Genomic DNA, 19,258 nt, shown 5'->3' on the forward strand with positions numbered 1-19,258 from the left:
TTTGTTAAACCTAAACTTGAAGATCAATAAAAGTGTTGTCTGGGCTTTGCACAGAGCTGTATGTAACGGAGAACAACCAACCATTAAATATGGAAAATGGGTGAAATGATGGCCACTTTGATCGGGCACGTTTTGGTGGGTGTAGCAATGTGCTTCACTTCTTACCTGCTTTGAATCCCACCCCCCTTGAGATTGATGAGACAACCACGACCTGCTGAATCAAAGCAATTGAAGACAGACATACCGTATTTCTTCGATTGTAAGACGCCATCGATTGTAAGACGCACCCTAATTTCAGTACCACTAACAGAAAAAAAACCCACCCTAAGACGCCCCCACAATTCTAAGACGCACCCCGTTTTTAGAGATGTTTATATGGGGGGGGGGAGTGTGTCTTAGAATCAAAGAAATACGGTAATCTGCGTATACAAGCACATGCCTCTACCACAGACTGAACCCAGCTTTTCCTTGGTTTCACAAGCTAAACAAGCATCCCAGTGAATTGAAGGCTGGTTCAGCTGTTATTCCTGTCCTTTGCCCTGTACTTTTGGGCAGGGGTGGCTGGGTGGCAGTTGCCCGCATTCTGAAAGTGTTGATTTTATTTTAAAAAGGGGGGGGGAGTGCAAAACTGCCCTGAGAATTGGTGTGGGGAATTTTCTGGCTGACGTTGAGTGTGTCAACTACAGAGCACAGCTTGGTTCTGCTTCAGAGGGCTGATGTACACCAAGCAGGATATTCCACTGTGAAAGCGGTATATAAAAGGCAGGAGTCACACTACTGCTTTAGAGCGGTATTGAAGTGCACTGCAGGATCTACACTGCTGCTTTATAGCGGTACAGAAGTGCACTGCAGGATCTGCACTACTGCTTTATAGTGGTACAGAAGTGGGGCCCATGACACATCTACACCAAGCAGGTTATAACACTACGAAAGTGGTATGAAAGTAGTATATGGGCCATAGCTAGACCTAAGCTTTATCCCAGGATTGTCCTGGGGTCAAACCTGTTCATCTAAGTGCCACACAGGGCATCCAGTGCTCAGGCAGGGATGAACCCGGGATGATCCTGGGATAAACCTTAGGTCTAGCTACGGCCATGGTCTGTGTCAATGGGCCCCAACAGTTGTCAGTGCACTTCAATACCGCTATAAAGCTGTAATGTGGCTTCTGCCTCTTATATACTGCTTTCATACCACTTTCATAGTGGAATATCCTGCTTGGTGTAGATGAGGCCAGAGTTGCCTAATTCTCTCTCTGCCCCTGGGAACATGATCCAGAGGGAAAAGTACAAATGGATTGAACAGAATGAGTGCGCTCATCAGAATGGCCCCACAGCCCTGCCAATATTACATTTGTCTTCATCTGTTGTCTGTTTCTGTTGCCTGAGGGTGTTTATTGGATTTTTATGAGTGTTCCTTGAAAATTTTAATTGCCTAGATTCCTAGGCTATGAATGGGCAAAAAAGTAGGTAAAACTGAACTCCTTGAAAGAAAGAATAAAATATATTGGGAAGAGACCTGGACTAGGTCTGGGTTCAAGTCCACCTCTGCTTTTGACTTATGGTGTAGCCTTGGGTGCGACACTGGCCCTGTTCAGAAGACACCTTTAACCACGGTGAATAAGGCTTTTTGCCTTATTGTAAATATTGTAAAGCACTTCATCAGTGTTGAGAAAACTATGATTGCTAAAAAGCTCTGGTTAGGAGCGATGGTATTTGCAGTTCAACACATCTGAAGGGAAGCCTGAGCTACAAAGTGCAGCAAACTGGATTTCAGGTATATAGTAGGAACTGTTGTGTGACCTAACCTTCCAGGAGAGCTGAACCCTGGAACGATGTGCTCTGGTGTGACAGGGAGGTTCTTTCCCCAAAAGTTTCCAAGAGGAAACAGGATAAACAAGATTACGTTTCTGCGTAGCTGAAGGTGACACTGAGAGTGGAAATCTCAACTTTTGATTTTTTTTTGTTTTGTTTTTAAAAGCAAGGTTCCAGTCCTTATTGCTGTGAAGGTAGGCTGGAAAGTGTGTGGGTAATGTCTATATTCTACTTTGTTTCATCTGGCTTTCTACATCTTGCCAGAAATAAACTGTTTCCATCATAGAGAAGAAATTGCTGATGAATTGAAAATATTATTATCAAGCATCGTCAAATGCATGAGGTGTAAAGCAAATAGTTCCAATCGACAGAGCAGTAAAGTCAGGGTATTTAGGTATTAAAACAAACAAAACAAAATCTAAGTAACACTTGCTAAACTGGTTAGGGGGATCAGGGCCTGAGGGGCTGTTGTAAAGTTAAACCTTGGATTCTCTTGAAGAGTGTCAGAGAGACAGTAATTTATGGAGTTCTGCATTGAGGTGATCACCAAGAATGCAAGGAGATAATTTCAAAAAGGACATTGGAGCACATGGTCTAATTCAGTTGCAATTGGTGTTGCAATTGATGGTGTTGCAATTGTAAAGCAATATGGTTCAGTTTAGTCTTAGCAGGAAAAATGCTCCCATTTATGAAGCTAAAATGGCTTTGGCCTTTTGTGCTGTAGTATCACAATATTGGCTCATGTTCAGTTAGTTTTGCCTCTAAACCTTCTCACTTTCTGAGGAGGAGTTTCCAAGAGTAGATTTTTGCTTTAACACGTTTTCATAAGTTTTTAGAGTTCTTATTTATTGTTGTTCCTATAGAGGGGGAAAAGCTATTGTCACAATTGGAGATTAGGAAGGTGGTGGAGTAGATATGGGGGACAGAACCAAAGAATGGAATGGATTTGGGCATAAGAACTCAGGATTTCCCCCCCTCCCTGGGGTACATTTAAACAGACCCAATCTGCAATGCTGTCTAGTTTAATGTTACACCACTTTAACTGTCATAGCTTTCTCCAAAGAACCAAGGGAGTTGTTATTTTTTAATCCCCCCTTTTTATTGTGAATATCAACAAAACAGACCAGAAAATATGTTGTGTAAAGAAAAACACACACATTACATATATAGGAATAGCATCATTTTTCATAGAATCATAGAATAGCAGAGTTGGAAGGGGCCTACAAGGCCACCGAGTCCAACCCACTGCTGAATGCTGGAATCCACCCTAAAGCATCCCTGACCGATGGTTGTCCAGCTGCCGCTTGAAGGCCTCTAGTGTGGGAGAGCCCACAACCTCCCTAGGTCACTGGTTCCATTGTCGTACTGCTCTAACAGTCAGGAAGTTTTTCCTGATGTCCAGCCGGAATCTGGCTTCCTGTCACTTGAGCCCGTTATTCTGTGTCCTGCACTCTGGGAGGATCGAGAAGAGATCCTGGCCCTCCTCTGTGTGACAACCTTTTAAGTATTTGAAGAGTGCTGTCATGTCTCCCCTCAATCTTCTCTTCTCCAGACTAAACATGCCCAGTTCTTTCAGTGTCTCTTCATAGTGTTTTGTTTCCAGACCCCTGATCATCCTGTGTGCTGTTCTTTAAAATAAAATAAAAAGTGGGGGGAGTTATACATAAGTTTCAAGAAAACAGACCAGATATCCAGCTATTTACCCAGTCGCAAGTTGTGGCTATATAACACCCATTCAAAAGTTGTTTAATATATGCTGAGAATTCTCAACCAGAAATTCCCTAGCCCCTGCCTTGCAAAACTATAGTTTCCTGTGACCAGGGCATGACTGTTAAAGCAGATGCTTTGTAAGACAGATCTGTCCTAAAACCAGAAGTATTTTGCTCCACGTTCAGATCTATCTATCTATTTCTGCTCTGCCCTTTCTTCAAAAGGAACACAGAGTGACTCACAATATTAAGAAAGCAAGTACCAATTAAACAATAATAAAAACCATACTATCGCACTAGAATAATTAAAATACAACTCGAATAGTCTGAGATCTCTTAAGATGTTTTGATTAAAGGATCCATTTCGGGCCAAGTATGGGATGTTACAGGCCAGGTTTCGGTACAGAGAATGATTACTTGTTTTCGTGACAGACCAGAAATCCTGGGTAGAGTTTTCCATGTTTTGACCATTACGTCTAATGGACTTCCTTCAGGTATGCTGTTACCAGATTCCATGATTAAAAACTTTCACAGGATTTTTCAGAACACTAAAAATTATTAAACTATTTAGAATTGCACCCACAACAACCTAACCCCCAAACAGTGAAACCATCAAGTCAAGAGCTAAATACTCGTGTAAATAAAAATATCTATAAGGTGAGTGCTGGGAGTTTTAGGATTTTTTTCTGTCTAAACACGCATCGGATTGCGTCCTAACTTACATTTAAAGATAGTCACAATGAGAGCTAATCATTCGTCTCCTGGGAAGATTTTTTAAAAGATAATTGTGGGGAGAGGTTTTTTTTCACTGATCAAATTGATGAGAGACCAGGACCGGGATGTACAGACAGCTCAAGTGCTAGTGGCAGTATTGAAGGCAAGGAAGGCGTCAAAAGAGCAGTGTGAGGTCCAAGAAGCATCTTTCACAAAGAAGGATGTTGTGAAATGGCCAGGAATCCCGCCAAAGTTTATCGTGTTTGGAGTGTTAGAACTGGGAGGATCCAAAGCGCTGAGGACACACCCGCTGATGTCAAAACCCTGCCTCCGAATTCCAGGTGTGTGAGTGTAGGCTGTGATAACCCAGGGCTAGGTTCTCTAACACAGAGCCCCTAGATTAGGGTGACCCTATGGAAAGGAGGACCAGGCTCTTGTATCTTTAACAGTTGTAATGAAAAGGGAATTTCAGCAGGTGTTATTTGCATGCCTGCAACACCAGGTGACATCCCCTCTTCATCCCAACAGTTAAAGCTGCAAGAGCCCTGCCCTCTTTTGTATCTGGTCATGCTAGGCAGGGCTCCTGCAGCTTTAACTGTTGTGCAATGAAGAGGGAATTTTACCGGGTGCTGCAGGCATAGAAATGACACTTGCTGAAATTCCCTTTTCTACACAACTGTTAAAGATACAGGAGCCCGGCCCTCCTTTCCATAGGGTCACCCTAATTTAGCTTCTTGCCCAAGTCACTTTTCTTTCAGTCTCACCAGTTTGGTTCCCGGGAAATGAATGTTTGTAATCTTTTTCGTTTTTATTTAGTTCAAAGTTTATTGTACTAGCCAAAGGCCATGACAAATACATCAAAAGAAAATATTTATACATATATACAGTGATATAAATATTTCAAACCATTTTGTAATCGGCCATGCCCACCATGGTAACCATTTTATGAGTGGGCAAGCCTCCCTCCCGTGGCGGCCATTTTGTGAGAGTGCCCACAAGGCTCTCTCAAGATTCCAAATGCGCCCACCGACTCAGAACGACTGAGGGTTCTCTGAGCCAGTGGCTACTAGGGAAAGGGCACTGGATAAATCAGCCTGGTGGGATGAGCAAGGGTGTGTGAGTGTCTGTATGCAAAGGCTGGACCAATGCCTGGTTGCACAAGGTGGACCCTGGTTAATATGGCTGTTGATGGCTAATTGCAAAAACTCCTCAGCTGAGCAGCCTGTGTTCTGCCCTCTCCCCAGAAAACTTGATATAGCCTTCCCTGCCTTCCAGATGTGTTGAAATGCAACGATGGGACTTTTAGCCCAAAACATCTGGAGGGCTCCAACGAAGGGAATGCTGAGATAGACCTTGGGTCTGATCTTTTTACGTTCTTCTTTCTCTTAGAGCAGCCTTCCTCAACCTGTGGCGCTCCAGATGTGTTGGACTGCAACTCCCAGAATGCCCCAGCCAGCTGCTGGCTGGGGCATTCTGGGAGTTGCAGTCCAACACATCTGGAGCGCCCCAGGTTGAGGAAGGCTGTCTTAGAGCCTTGACTGCATTTTACAAGTAAATGATTGTAACTGAACCCAGACGGCCATTTTACCCACCAGGAAAAGCGGCGGTTTGGAGCAACTGAGATTTGGTTGAAGCTGCTCTGTAGGGCTGTGTAGTTTTAAAGGTGGCAGCCAAGACCCTGAGTTTAGCTCAGAAATGAACTGGCCTCCGTTGGACTGCTTTCGGGCTTGGTGCAACGGCCTCTGCACAGCCAGCGAAGGGCAGTGGCTGCGTGGCTGCGCAGCTGCGCGGCTCCGTTCCAGGCCGGCTGAGTTTTCTGAGCTGTCTTCAAGGGCCGCCCCTTCTGTGGGCTAAAGCGGGCAACATTGCTTTCTCTCCGCGTGTGTCATGTGCGGTCCCCTGTTTTGCGGGTGGTTTTATTTCATTTCTTCACGAGTTTGCCTCTTTCCTCATTTCAGAAGCTCACCCTCACGCAATGAGTCATATTTCCAGGGGGAACAGTAATCAAAGCCTGTGCGTGCTCTCTGCACTTTCGGTTCCTGCAGCCTCCGTGGGAGAGAATCACCTGGGCCACGTTGGAGGTGTCTCAGACCCCCCGCCTTTTTTTATGCCTCCTGCCAATGGCTCAGCCCCCTAACCTGTGCCCATCGAAACAACAACGCAACAGGCAAGGCTGGGGTGGGGGTCACTAGCAGCCAAACTAAGCAGCCAAATAAGAACATAAAAAGTGCCGTGCAGGATCAGACCAAGGGTCCATCTAGTCCAGCACTCTGTTCACGCAGTGGCCAACCAGCCATCGGCCAGGGATGAACAAGCAGGACATGGTGCAACAGCACCCTCCCACCCATGTTCCCCAGCAACTGGTGCACACAGGCTTACTGCCTCAAATACTGGAGATAGCACACAACCATCAGGGCTAGTAGCCATGGATTGCCTTCTCCTCCAGGAATTTATTTATCCAACCCCCTTTTAAAGCCGTCCAGATTGGTGGCCCTCAGCACATCTTGTGGTAGTGAGTTCCATAATTTAACTCTGCGCTGTGTGAAGAAGTCCTTTCTTTGATCTGTCCTGGATCTCCTACCCATCAGCTTCATGGGATATGACCCCATTGAGTTCTAGTATTTTGAGAGAGGGAGAAAAGTGTTTCCCTATCCACATTCTCCACACCAGGCATAATTTTGTACAAATCTTTCACTGTGGGAGGGCACTAGTTCTTTAAAATGTGTTTTAAAAGCGCGTTTATTTCTTTGTTTCATTTATAGCCCGCTTTTCCTTCCAAGGAGACCAAGGTGGCATATAAGTTCTTCCTCATCTTCCTCTCCATTTTATCCACACAACCACCCATCAGTGACCAGCCAAAAGTGAGTGTCATGGCTGGGCGGGGACTAGAACCCGGGTCTCCCGTTTCCCAGTCCAGTGCTCTAACCACTGCACCACACTGGCTCTCCCATTCTTGTAGAGGGCCGTGTGTGTGTGTGTGTGTGTGTGTGTGTGTGTGTGCTTCTGAGTTTGCCTAGCTGCTGATGTTGTAGTTCTAGAAAAAAATAACAATGATTTCAACGTGTACCACAATTAAATCCGAAGAAAAGATTTTCAGATAAGGCAGAGAAAGGTTGCTTTAGGACTTTGGAAAGCACTAATATCCTGAGAGAGATGGAAAAACATATCTTTGATCTTTTGGGTTTCTTTAAAAGAATGTTCTGAGAATGAAACCCAAGCACAAAATGTCCTAAGCAGTTTGCGATGAGGAAACTCAGTTCCGGGTGAGTTCAGCACAGGGCCGCCGAGGAGGAAAGACGCTGGTCGGAAGGAAAAGCTCACGAGGCAGAAGTGACCCTGGTCTGGATCGGGTTGACCACTGCTGAGCCTGGACAAGAACTGAGAGAGAGAGAGAGAGACTCCATGTGTGGGACTAAGCACTCTCCTGCCCTGAGGTAACTCGGCTCTCTGTATTATTCTGCCAAGTGCTGAGGAGGCTGATCCCACACCTCTCAGGTAGCCGTTGGTAAAACCTGTGATAAAATGGCTGCTTGTCTGGGCTCCGACTCAACCACGTATTCAAGTACAAGGTCTAGAAGGCAAATCTAGGTGTTGTTGCACCATGTCCTGCTTGTTCATCCCTGGCCGATGGCTGGTTTGTTTGTTTGTTTATTTATTTATTTATTACATTTTTATACCGCCCAATAGCTGAAGTGCTTTGGGCGGTTCACCGTTGGCCGCTGTGTGAACAGAGTGCTGGACTAGATGGACCCTTGGTCTGATCCAGCATCAGGGCATTTCTTATGTTCTTAGATCATATGAAGGTTGAAGGTACAGTTTAGTGTATTAAGCAATTCCCTGCTTATTAATTCATTATATTTTTAATTCCCACAATAATGGCCGTTTTCTGGCAATTGGGTTTGCCAAGCTCCTTCAGACGGGGGGAAATCGCGTTTCCCTACCGTCTAGTACCGTTGCTCTGCTCCCTACTTCACTTCCGCATTAGGGACGAGCTCAAATTGCAGGGGGAAGTGTACAGAGACCACGTGGCCCCAACAGGACAATGGGAACAGCGCCCCTTGTAGCAGGATTGTCCTGCACTCGGCAGGAAATCCTGACAAATCTGAACTTATTTTTTAAAAGCCGGGTTTCATAGAGTCATAGAATAGTAGAGTTGGAAGGGGCCTATAAGCCCATCGAGTCCAACCCCCTGCTCAGTGCAGGAATACCTGACAGATGGTTGTCCAGCTGCCTCTTGTATGCCTGTAGTGTGGGAGAGCCCAGCACCTCCCTGGTTCCATTGTCGTACTGCTCTAACAGTCAGGACGTTTTTCCTGATGTGCAGCCGGAATCTGGCTTCCTGTCACTTGAGCCCATTATTCCGTGTCCTGCACTCTGGGAGGATCGAGAAGAGATCCTGGCCCTCCTCTGTGTGACAAGCTTTCAAGTATTCGAAGAGTGCTCTCATGTCTCCCTTCAGTCTTCTCTTCTCCAGGCTAAACCTGCCCCGTTCTTTCAGTCTCTCCTCATAGGGCTTTGTTTCCAGACCCCTGATCATCCCTGTTGTCCTCCTCTGAACCCCCTCCAGCTTGTTGTATTATATTGTGTTTTCTGAGGCTTATTTCAAAACGGGGGAAACTGGCAAAGACACATGGCAGGATCGCTTTGTTGTCAAAACATCCCGCGAAGGGACCAGTCATGAGTGTGCGATAAAACTCTCGTCTGATGACACTCGATGAGAAATGTGTCATTTATAAAGTAGCTTCCAAGAGATCTTTTTGCGCTGGATAGGCTTCCGTCAGGGATATTTGAGGGAGTGCTTCCAGAAGTCTTCATGGGCTACTGAGCCATAAAGACAGTTGCCCCGCCTGAAGTCACCCAGCAAGACCAAAGCTGGAGATGTACAGATTTTGTTAAACCCGTTCCGTCTATCTTTTGCAGATTGTCAGGTGTCTTTCCTTCTGCCATCCCCTCATTTACGTAACAGGTTTTTCTTAGGCACATACAAAAATTTCAGTCCTGTTTGCAGATGCGCATTGGTGCTAATGCGCATGAGCGCAAATCCCTCCAAAAACTAAAAAAAACCCACCAAGGTCTGCCAATGCACGCGATTCAGAAAAAGCCGCTCCGCTGTGGAATCCTCAAGTCAGATTCATCGAAATCTAGAATCATTTGACTCCATTGGTAGGTTTCTGCGATATTCCTAGCCAGGGCTTGAGCTGACATCTGAAGCCACGTCTTCCTCTTGAGAGAAAAATACGTCCTGCTTCCCAAAACGTGGGCACGAGGTGTGAACAGGTGGCTAAGCCTCTTCCTTGGGGATTGTGCAACTGGAGCCGCTGGGAGTGGCTTTGAACGCCCAGCGCCTTTCCCAACAGGAGCAGGTGGGGTGTGCAGCGTAAAAAGGCCTCTGACTGCTGCCGGTGACTGTTATTAAACGGAGCGTCACCGAGTTGTCAGACTGGCCCTCGCTGTGGCCGGCGTGCCCCTGAGGCAGTGCAGAGATGTACAAATATAGGCACAGTGCTGTTTTGTACAAGGCATTGTTATGAACTTTCATTAATGAGAGGTCTTTTGCCTCTCTCTCTCTCTCTCTCTCTCTCTCTCTCTCTCTCTCTCTCTCTCTCTCTCTCTCTCTCGGCTGCCAGGAACACTATCTCTTTATGGGCTGCTTGCCTTTACTTTGTCCAGACAGGCTCTGCTCCCAATTTTACATTTTTGGACTCTTTCCTTCGCCCCATGCCATTCCTTTCCCGTCTCCCTCTGTTCGCGTGGACTGTTGACTTTTTGTTTGGTTTTCGACAGAATTAGGGTGACACATTTCGGTACAGCTCTTTGAAGTGCGTTTTTCCTGCAGATCTGCAGAGTTCGTGCAATACCAGTAAATGCCCAGGTGATTCACCTGTCCCAATTCTGGTCTTTTAGGGCTGCCATGTGACAACGTGGTTAGCATGAGTCACGAGAGTTGTCATTATTCTTAGCTTCACACACCCTGCCGGGGTCTCCTAGAGATCATTTGTGTGTGTGGATCCTTCTCTAGCGCCTCTCCTACAATCCGGAAGTGTGGCGTCAGTGTCTTGGGAACACATTCCAGGCTGGGCTATAAAACAGCAGGGGAAGAATGGTGTCATCTGTCTCTCTCCCCCACCCCCCAGTCTCAAGGTGTTTTTCTCTCCCCCCCCCCATTTACACTTGAGGAGACCTGCCTGGAACATCAAGCCCAGTGAGTGGCTGACTCTTTTGCAATGGCAGTTTAGGAGCAAAAAATGGGTCAAGAGGCAGCTGGACAACCATCTGTCAGGCATGCTTTAGGGTGGATTTCTGCATTGAGCAGGGGGGTGGACTGGATGGCCTTGTAGGCCCCTTCCAACTCTGCTATTCTATGATTCTATGATTCTGTAAGGATGCAGACAAGCTGGAGCGTGTTCAGAGGAGGACAACAGGGATGATCAGGTGTCTGGAAACAAAGCCCTATGAAGAGAGACTGAAAGAACCGGGCATGTTTAATCTGGAGAACAGAAAATTGAGGGGAGCCATTGATAGCACTCTTCAAATACTTAAAAGGTTGTCACACAGAGGAGGGCCAGGATCTCTTCTCGATCCTCCCAGAGTGCAGGACACGGAATAACGGGCTCAAGTTAAAGGAAGCCAGATTCCGGCTGGACATCAGGAAAAACTTCCTGACTGTTAGAGAAGTACGAGAATGGAATCAGTTGCCTGGTGAGGTTGTGGGCTCTCCCACCCTAGAGGCCTTCAAGAGGCAGCTGGACAACCATCTGTCAGGGATGCTTTAAGGAGGATTCCTGCATTGAGCAGGGGGTTGGACTGGATGGCCTTAGAAGACCCTTCCAACTCCACTATTCTATGATTCTCTGCTTTGGGCCAGACTACAGTGTTGCATCCTTTAGCAGAGACGGTCACCACAGGCAAGATGCTGCCAAAGGGGTGACTCCACGGGGGTTGCCGCATACGGGAGTAGTAAGGCAGTGGGTTGGCTCCTTTTGTGTGCGTGTTCCTCTTTTTACCTTTGGTAAGAGGGCAGGTTTGACATGACAGCGATAGCTCCTGAGCCTTACAGCAGCCTTCTCCAACTCGGTGCCCTCCAGATGTGTTGGACTACAATTCCCAGCACCCACCAGCGAACTGGGGGATGCTGGGAATTGTAGTCTAACACATCTGGAGGGCACCAGGTTGGGAAAGACTGAGCTGATCCACCAATTGTTAATTCCTTATTTATTGAAATGATGAATTTTCTATTACGTTAATTGATTGGGTTTTTCCTTGTAGTATTTTTGCGGTCAGATCATCCTTCATTGTCGTCTCTGTTATAATTGTATTTGTTTCAGTGAGTTATCAGCCGCTTTGGAATTCTTTATTCATTCTTTGTTCAGACCGTTTCATGTTTATTATACTTGTTTGTTTAATAATAATAATAATAATTTTATTTCTTACCCGCCTCTCCATTTTGATCGAAGGGGGGAACTGTTGTACTGTTGTACAGCGGTGGCCAAAATTGTGGACGCTTTTTGAAATGTTCCTGTTTTGCAACTTTGCATGCTGATAAAAAATGTTCTGTTTCACGAAATTCAAATGTTTATATATCAGTTGAAAGACCTGATTCACGTAATGCAACAACTCTGCCTCTTTTCCATGGGTGTCCAATCAACTCTTTTCTTTGGTGCCGTTCCTCTATTGATGATGTACGTACGCACACTTTTAATTTGAGAAATACTTCAAATATTCACACAATCTCCAATTGCGCTTCAGTAACAGAACAAATAGCAAAACTGACTTTCCCCAACTTGAAACATGACGTATCGCAGGTACTGCCATGTGATTGGTCCCCAGAACAAGGACTGTGATTGGCCAGTAGGGTTTGCAATTCCAATAAATAAATAAATAAATAAATCCGCTTCTTCACTCAATCACACCTGTGTTTGTTTTTAGACTAAAGTAAGCATAACTTTTTTTTTTGCACTGCAGATACTTGCATTCTGTGGTTTTTTTGTATTGAATTCAGCATTAAATTCTCTTTCAATTGATATATAAACATTTGAATTTCGTGAAACAGAACATTTTCTATAAGCATGCAAAGTTGCAAAACAGGAAAATTTCAAGAAGTGTCCACAATTTTGGCCACCACTGTAAGTATAAAATACATAAAATACTGATTAAAAACATAGTATACATTGTTAAAACATCCTAAAAAACATCCTAAAAGCATCCTTTATATATACACATACATACATACATGGGTACGAAAAGAAGACTGGGAGGGGGAGAGTTTTTTGTTTTTGTTTTTACAGAGTGCTTGTCAAAAAGGCCAAGCGACACGTCTTGCGTTAAAAAGACGTGTTGCATTTCAAGCATAAAAGAAGAATTCAAGATCCAATCCACACGTGCCTTGATTCCGTCTGTACTCAGGGACTATATACACCTAACTACTTAAACCTTGTGCCACACTATATTTCTGCATGCCCCAGTCTGGCGCCTCCAGATGCATGAACTACAAATCCCATAATTCCCAGCCAGCATGGCTCTTTTGCTGCAAGTAGGAGACCGCTGCATACTAGTAGAGACAAGTGGAACTCACAACAAAATGTTGCCGTATAGAATCATAGAATAGTTGAGTTGGAAGGGGCCTATAAGGCCATCCAGTCCAACCCCCTGCTCAATGCAGGAATCTACCTTAAAGCATCCCTGACAGATGGCTGTCCAGCTGCCTCTTGAATGCCTCTTCTGTCCCTAGTAGGAGAGCTCATGTGCAGAGTACCAGCCAGCCACTCTTTCCCAACAGAACATTACACACACACACCCCACTCCAAATGACACTCCGCATTCTGTGGCTACTGAGATTAGCTTTCATTGGGCTGGTTTTTTTTGGGGGGGTGCGTTCTCCTGCAAACCTCCCAAATCCTGCCAATATCTCCTCCTTGCTTCTCATGGGTCCCATTTTGGCTCCATTTTGGTTGGCACTCACCACCTGCGTTTGCTATTAGAAGGAACGATGAAGATTATGTGACCCTGAGCGTCCCATTTCTACCTCTGGAGGCGGCTCTCCCACAAATACTTTCTCCCCAGTGAGTACCACATGCAGCGAGTTCCAAATACCATTAAACAGCTGTGGGGAGTAGGTAGAACCACTACTGTTTCTGAGGAGGAGGGAAGGTCTGTGGAGAAGTCCGTGTGATTCATAGCAGTATCAGTAGCCGATGTGACTAAAATTCAACGTTAAGCCTTCTTTACCGCTGATCCCTTGGGGCAACCGCTGCGCCTCAGGAGCACCTGTTTCCTGGTTGCCGAACCAGTATTTTTGCTGGAGAAAAACTCCGCCTTGCTCCCTGTGGTGGTGAATTTTTCCTTAGCAGTCGTGCTAAGAACTACACATACCTGTGTTTTTATTCATTCCGAGCCTTTATGTCCCACCTTTCTATAAAAAAATATATATTCAAAATGGCAAAGAACGGTATTACCAAAAAAAACCACATACCAAATTTAAAGCAATGTTATCCACAATGCAAAGTTGCAAATTAATCTAAACAGCCATTTCAAAACGACGGCAATTGAATCTCAACCCAAAAGTGCCCCTTGGAAGAGATTAGTTTCAGCGGACTGTCTGAATATGAGCAGCAGCAGGACCTGACAGAGAGTGTAAATATCATCCATATTGAGAAATTATCAAATTCATTACCTTTAGGGCTAACGTGCTTACATTCAGATTATTTAATGTGATGACCTTGGCAATATTAGTATGAAGCTGAGCTTTTATACTGAAACGGTTCACATTTTAAAATCTGTTTATATATCAACAAGCTATGAAACGTTAGAATATTTTTTAAAATATAAAATCTATACAAAATTTATGAGCTGGGTGTGCTGTTTGTGGTCATTTACTTCGGCTGATGCCCCTTCCTAGAGTCAGAAGACCTAAAGACGGTCGTGCACGTGCTGGTAACTTCAAGCCTCGACTTTTGCAATGTGCTCTATGTAGGGCTACCTGACCCCTGATCATCCTGGTTGCCCTCCTCTGCATCCTGGTTGCCTTCCTCCCCTTGTCTGCGTCCTTCTTGAATTGTGGAGCCCAGAACTGGACGCAATACTCTAGATGAGGCCTAACCAAGGCCGAATAGAGAGGAACCAGGACCTCACGGGATTTGGAAGCTATACTTAGTGCTCTCACTCTCTCTCTCTCACACACACACACGTGCGCACACATATGTTACAAGGGGTACCGTTTTCGTCAGGGCTTGACCTTTCATCATCATCATCGAATCATGGAATAGCAGAGTTGGAAGGGGCCTACAAGGCCATCGAGTCCAACCCCCTGCTCAATGCAGGAATCCACCCTAAAGCATCCCTGACAGATGCTTGTCCAGTTGCCTCTTGAAGGTCTCTAGTGTGGGAGAGCCCACAACCTCCCCAGGAAACTGATTCCATTGTCGTACTGCTCTAACAGTCAGGAAGTTTTTCCTGATGTCCAGCTGGAACCTGGCTTCCTTTAACTTGGGCCCGTTATTCCGTGTCCTGCACTCTGGGAGGGTCGAGAAGAGATCCTGGCCCTCCTCTGTGTGATGACCCTTTAAGTATTTGAAGAGTGCTCTCATGTCTCCCCTCCATCTTCTCTTCTCCAGGCTAAACAGGCCCAGTTCTTTCAGTAACTCTTCATAGGGCTTTGTTTCCAGACCCTTGATCATCCTGGTTGCCCTCCTTTGAACACTCTCCAGCTTGTCTGCATCCTTTTTGAATTGTGGTGCCCAGAACTGGATGCAATACTCTAGATGAGGCCTAACCAGGGCCGAATAGAGAGGAACCAGTACCTCCCGTGATTTGGAAGCTATACTTCTATTAATGCAGCCCAAAATAGCATTTGCCTTTCTTGCAGCCATATCTCACTGTTGGCTCATATTCAGCTTGCGATCTACAACAATTCCAAGAATCTTCTCGTTTGTAGTATTGCTGAGCCAAGTATCCCCCATCTTGTAACTGTGCCTTTGGTTTCTATTTCCTAAATGTAGAACTTGGCATTTATCCCTATTAAATTTCATCCTGTTGTTTTCAGCCCAGCACTCCAGCCTATCAAGATCACTTTGAAGGTTTTTCAAGGTGGGAAAGGAAGGCTGGCAGGAAGGCAGCCAGGTGATGGGAGGGAAGCGAGAAACGTGGGGTGCAGCTGCTATTACTTCCTGACCCAGGCCAAATTTGTATGAGTGTGTGTGCTTGAGAGAGACAGAGAGAGACGGCAGATGAGCGCCAGGGACTGTCCCACTGCATCTTCATTGGTGTGGTCACACCTGTGGAACCAGAATTGAGAGTTTTTGAGTCATCCTGGGAGATTAGAGTCATCTCAGAGTTTTAAAAAAACACACGTGTGGGATGCATCAGAAGCTTGCAGAGACAGCAGACCGAGAAAACGCAGAAACATGTTGGGATGTATCAGGAAGGAATAACACCGCTCTTGCTTACTCCGGTAACATTTTATTTCCTGGGCCCAGCCCCTTGTCGAAATAGGCGGGGGTAGGCGGACGCGGGAGCAAGTGCCTGCCCCAGTGACGACATAACAGCTGCTGGCAAACTTCGGCGGGCGACCGGAAGGTGTTCTGCCGGTTATTTGTTTATTTACATTGTTTTTAGCTGTGTACATTACTATTTAGGGTTGGCAGAGAGACAGGGAGCCGTGGAAGAACACGTCCATCGTTTGTATTTTATTTATTTATTTATTACATTTTTATACCGCCCAATAGCCAAAGATCTCTGGGCGGTTCACAAAAGTTAAAACCATAATAAAACAACCAACATGTTAAAAACACAATTACAAAATACAGTATAAAAAGCACAACCAGGATAAAAACCATGCAGCAAAATTGATATAAAATTAAAATACAGAGTTAGAACAGTAAAATTTAAATTTAAGTTAAAATTAAGTGTTAAAATACTGAGAGAATAAAAAGGTCTTCAGCTGGCGATGAAAGCAGTACAGTGTAGGCGCCAGGCGGACCTCTCTGGGGAGCTCATTCCACAACCGGGGTGTTTGTACCTTGCTTTTGCACGAGTGTTCTGCAAGGGGGGGTTTCAGTAACAGAGATTAAAAGCAAGTTGAAAATAAAGTGCAGAATGAGTAAAACAGTAACGTAGACTGCAGATCATGGCATCAGCATCCTAAGTATAGCGCTTCGTTTAACAGAAAAACCACCAGCAATTCTGTATTTTATTTCCAGCCAAAGGTTTGGAGGGGAATCGGACGTCTTTCATCTGGCATCTAAAAGAGAATAACTCGAGGGGGCATTTCAGAATCAGGGACCACCACAGAAAAGGCCCCGTCTCTGGTACAGGGAGCAGAGCCTTGTGTGAGCATCTCAGAACACTGGCAAGTTCCTACAGAAGGATGAGGCCCTTCAGACCTAGGGTGGTCAGAGGAGTCATGGCTGAAGCCTGGGCTCTTCAAGGTGGAAAAGATGCATTTTAGCATTGGGTCACCTTTCCCAAACGCAACGAGCCAACCTGAAACGTATGTCCTCCACCTGGCCTTCTGGCTTAGCCTGTCAGCACTGTGGGCGTTCTCCAATATTAATCTAGCTGAATTCCTATTCATTTCAATGGGTCTCCTCTAAGTAGGGACTAATATTGGTGTATCTTTTTGAATTTATTCTTAACTTGCTCTAAATTTTTGGCTTTAAGCTCTGCAGCTTTGTTTACAGTCTCACCTGCAGCTGGCTGGAACAAGTTTATACGCATTGCTTCTTAGCTTAGCTATATCGTGGCTTTCCCACAAGCTGTAGTTCTAGGCAAAGGGCAGGGTGTTCACTGTCTTTAAACTGCCCCCCGCTTTAGACCCAGCCTAGTGATTTAGGTGTTGTCTGTTTGATTGTTTCCCTACTATTCTATATTTGCCCTTTTCGTAATTGTGAATTTCCTCGGATAATGCAATTGAAAAAGGAGTATATGAATTTAAAATAAGTCCCTCCGGGAATAAAACGGTCAGGCTCTTTGCATCTGGTAACCAGACTTCTATCCCTCCCAGGTCCCCAACAGGACAGCCTGCCACTCCCTTTCTCACACACGCATACTGAACGACGTCTCTGAGCTGATGTTATAACCTAGTATCACCTTCTCTGAACTGGCACACTCCAGATGTGGGCTACAACTTCTATCATCCCAGAGCCGGTTAAGCCATACCCATTTTCAGCTGTGGACCACTGCAGAAAGCCATTTTAGCCTTCCATGGTGATTTGCCGCCAGAATTCTGGAGCAGTTCACCAGATTTTTTTGGCCACAAATGTTGGCGGTGGCCCTGTGTTGTTCAGCCCTGATCTAAATCATAGAATCATAGAATAGCAGAGTTGGAAGGGGCCTACAAGGCCATCGAGTCCAACCCCCTGCTCAATGCAGGAATCCACCCTAAAGCATCCCTGACAGAGGGTTGTCCAGCTGCCTCTTGAAGGCCTCTAGTGTGGGAGAGCCCACAACCTCCCTAGGTCACTGGTTCCATTGTTGTACTGCTCTAACAGTCAGGAAGTTTTTCCTGATGTCCAGCCAGAATCTGTCTTCCTGTCACTTGAGCCCGCTATTCCGTGTCCTGCACTCTGGGAGGATCGAGAAGAGATCCTGGCCCTCCTCTGTGTGACAACCTTTTAAGTAATTGATGAGTAAATCTACACGGTGCCAGAGTAAATGAACACATGAAGCCCCTTATCCGATGGTCAGACCTTTGGTGCATGTAGTCCAGCATGGTTTGCTCCTATGATCCTTTTAGCTGGAGGGGCGCACAGGCCTTGTGCTCTCTCCCTGAGCAGTGGTGCCGCTCCCTGAGAGCTGCTGAAAGCAGGGAGCAGGCAGGTTCTTGACAGCAGCACTCAGTCCGTGCTGGACGGATTCTGGGTTGTGTTTTCCATTTGGGGTCCAGGCTTTGGGCCATAGGCGTGCGCAAGGGTGTGCCGGGTGTGCCCAGGCAAATCCTAATGTCTCAAGCAGTAAGCGCCAAATTGAGGGGGAGATCCAGACGCAGCGGGAACGGTCTTCCAGCTGCCCTCCAGCTGCTCCACTGCTGTCCCCCTCCCCAACAGCGTGCTGTTGCTCCCAGAAGCAGGAGTGAAAAGGGATTGCTTAAGGGATGTTTTAAAGACGTTTTAATCATGTGTGGTATTTTTTAAATCACTTTTTAACGTGTATTTTATATCATGCTTTTATACTGTTTGTTTTATACTTTGAATGGTTTTCGTTTTTGTGAACCGCCCAGGGAGCTTCAGCTGTTGGGTGGTATAAAAATGATGATAATAATAATAATAATAATAATAATAATAATAATAATAATAATAATAATTGCTCTGCAGGGAGCCATGCTTCAAAGAAGCCAGGAGGAGGGGCCCTGAAGGCGAATATTTTATTTATTTATTTATTTATTTCACTTATATACTGCTCCCATAGCCAGGGCTCTCTGGGCAGTTTACAGAAATTCTAAAATAAAAAACGAGTATACAAAATTTAAAATTCTAAAACACAGAACATACACACATAAAGCATTAAAAACTGTTAAAAAACTAAAACATGTGGGTGATTAAGATGTGCCGCCATATGCCTGGGCAAAGAGGAAAGTCTTAACCTGGCGCCGAAAAGATAGCAGCGAGCCAGGCGAGCCTCGTCAGGGAGATCATTCCATAGTCTGGGGGCCACCACCAAAAAGGCCCTGTCCCTCGTTGCTACACTCCAAGCCTCTCTTGGAGTAGGCACCTGGAGGAGGACCTTAGATGTTGAACGTAGTGACTGGGTAGATTCACCTTGGGAGAGGCGTTCCGTCAGGTATTGTGGTCCCGAGCCGTGTAAGGCTTTATAGGTCAAAACCAGCACCTTGAATTGGGCTCGGAAACATACAGGCAGCCAGTGCAAGCGGAACAGAGCAGGTGTTTTATGGTCAAACCTTCTGGTTCCCGAAATCAATCTGGCCGCTGCATTTTGGATGAGCTGCAGCTTCCGAACCGTCTTCAAAGGCAGCCCTACGTAGAGGGCATTGCAGTAATCTAAATTGGAGGTTATCAGAGCATGGACAGCTGA

Source organism: Elgaria multicarinata, chromosome 9, assembly GCF_023053635.1.
Source record: "Elgaria multicarinata webbii isolate HBS135686 ecotype San Diego chromosome 9, rElgMul1.1.pri, whole genome shotgun sequence".
Classification (NCBI taxonomy): domain Eukaryota; kingdom Metazoa; phylum Chordata; class Lepidosauria; order Squamata; family Anguidae; genus Elgaria; species Elgaria multicarinata.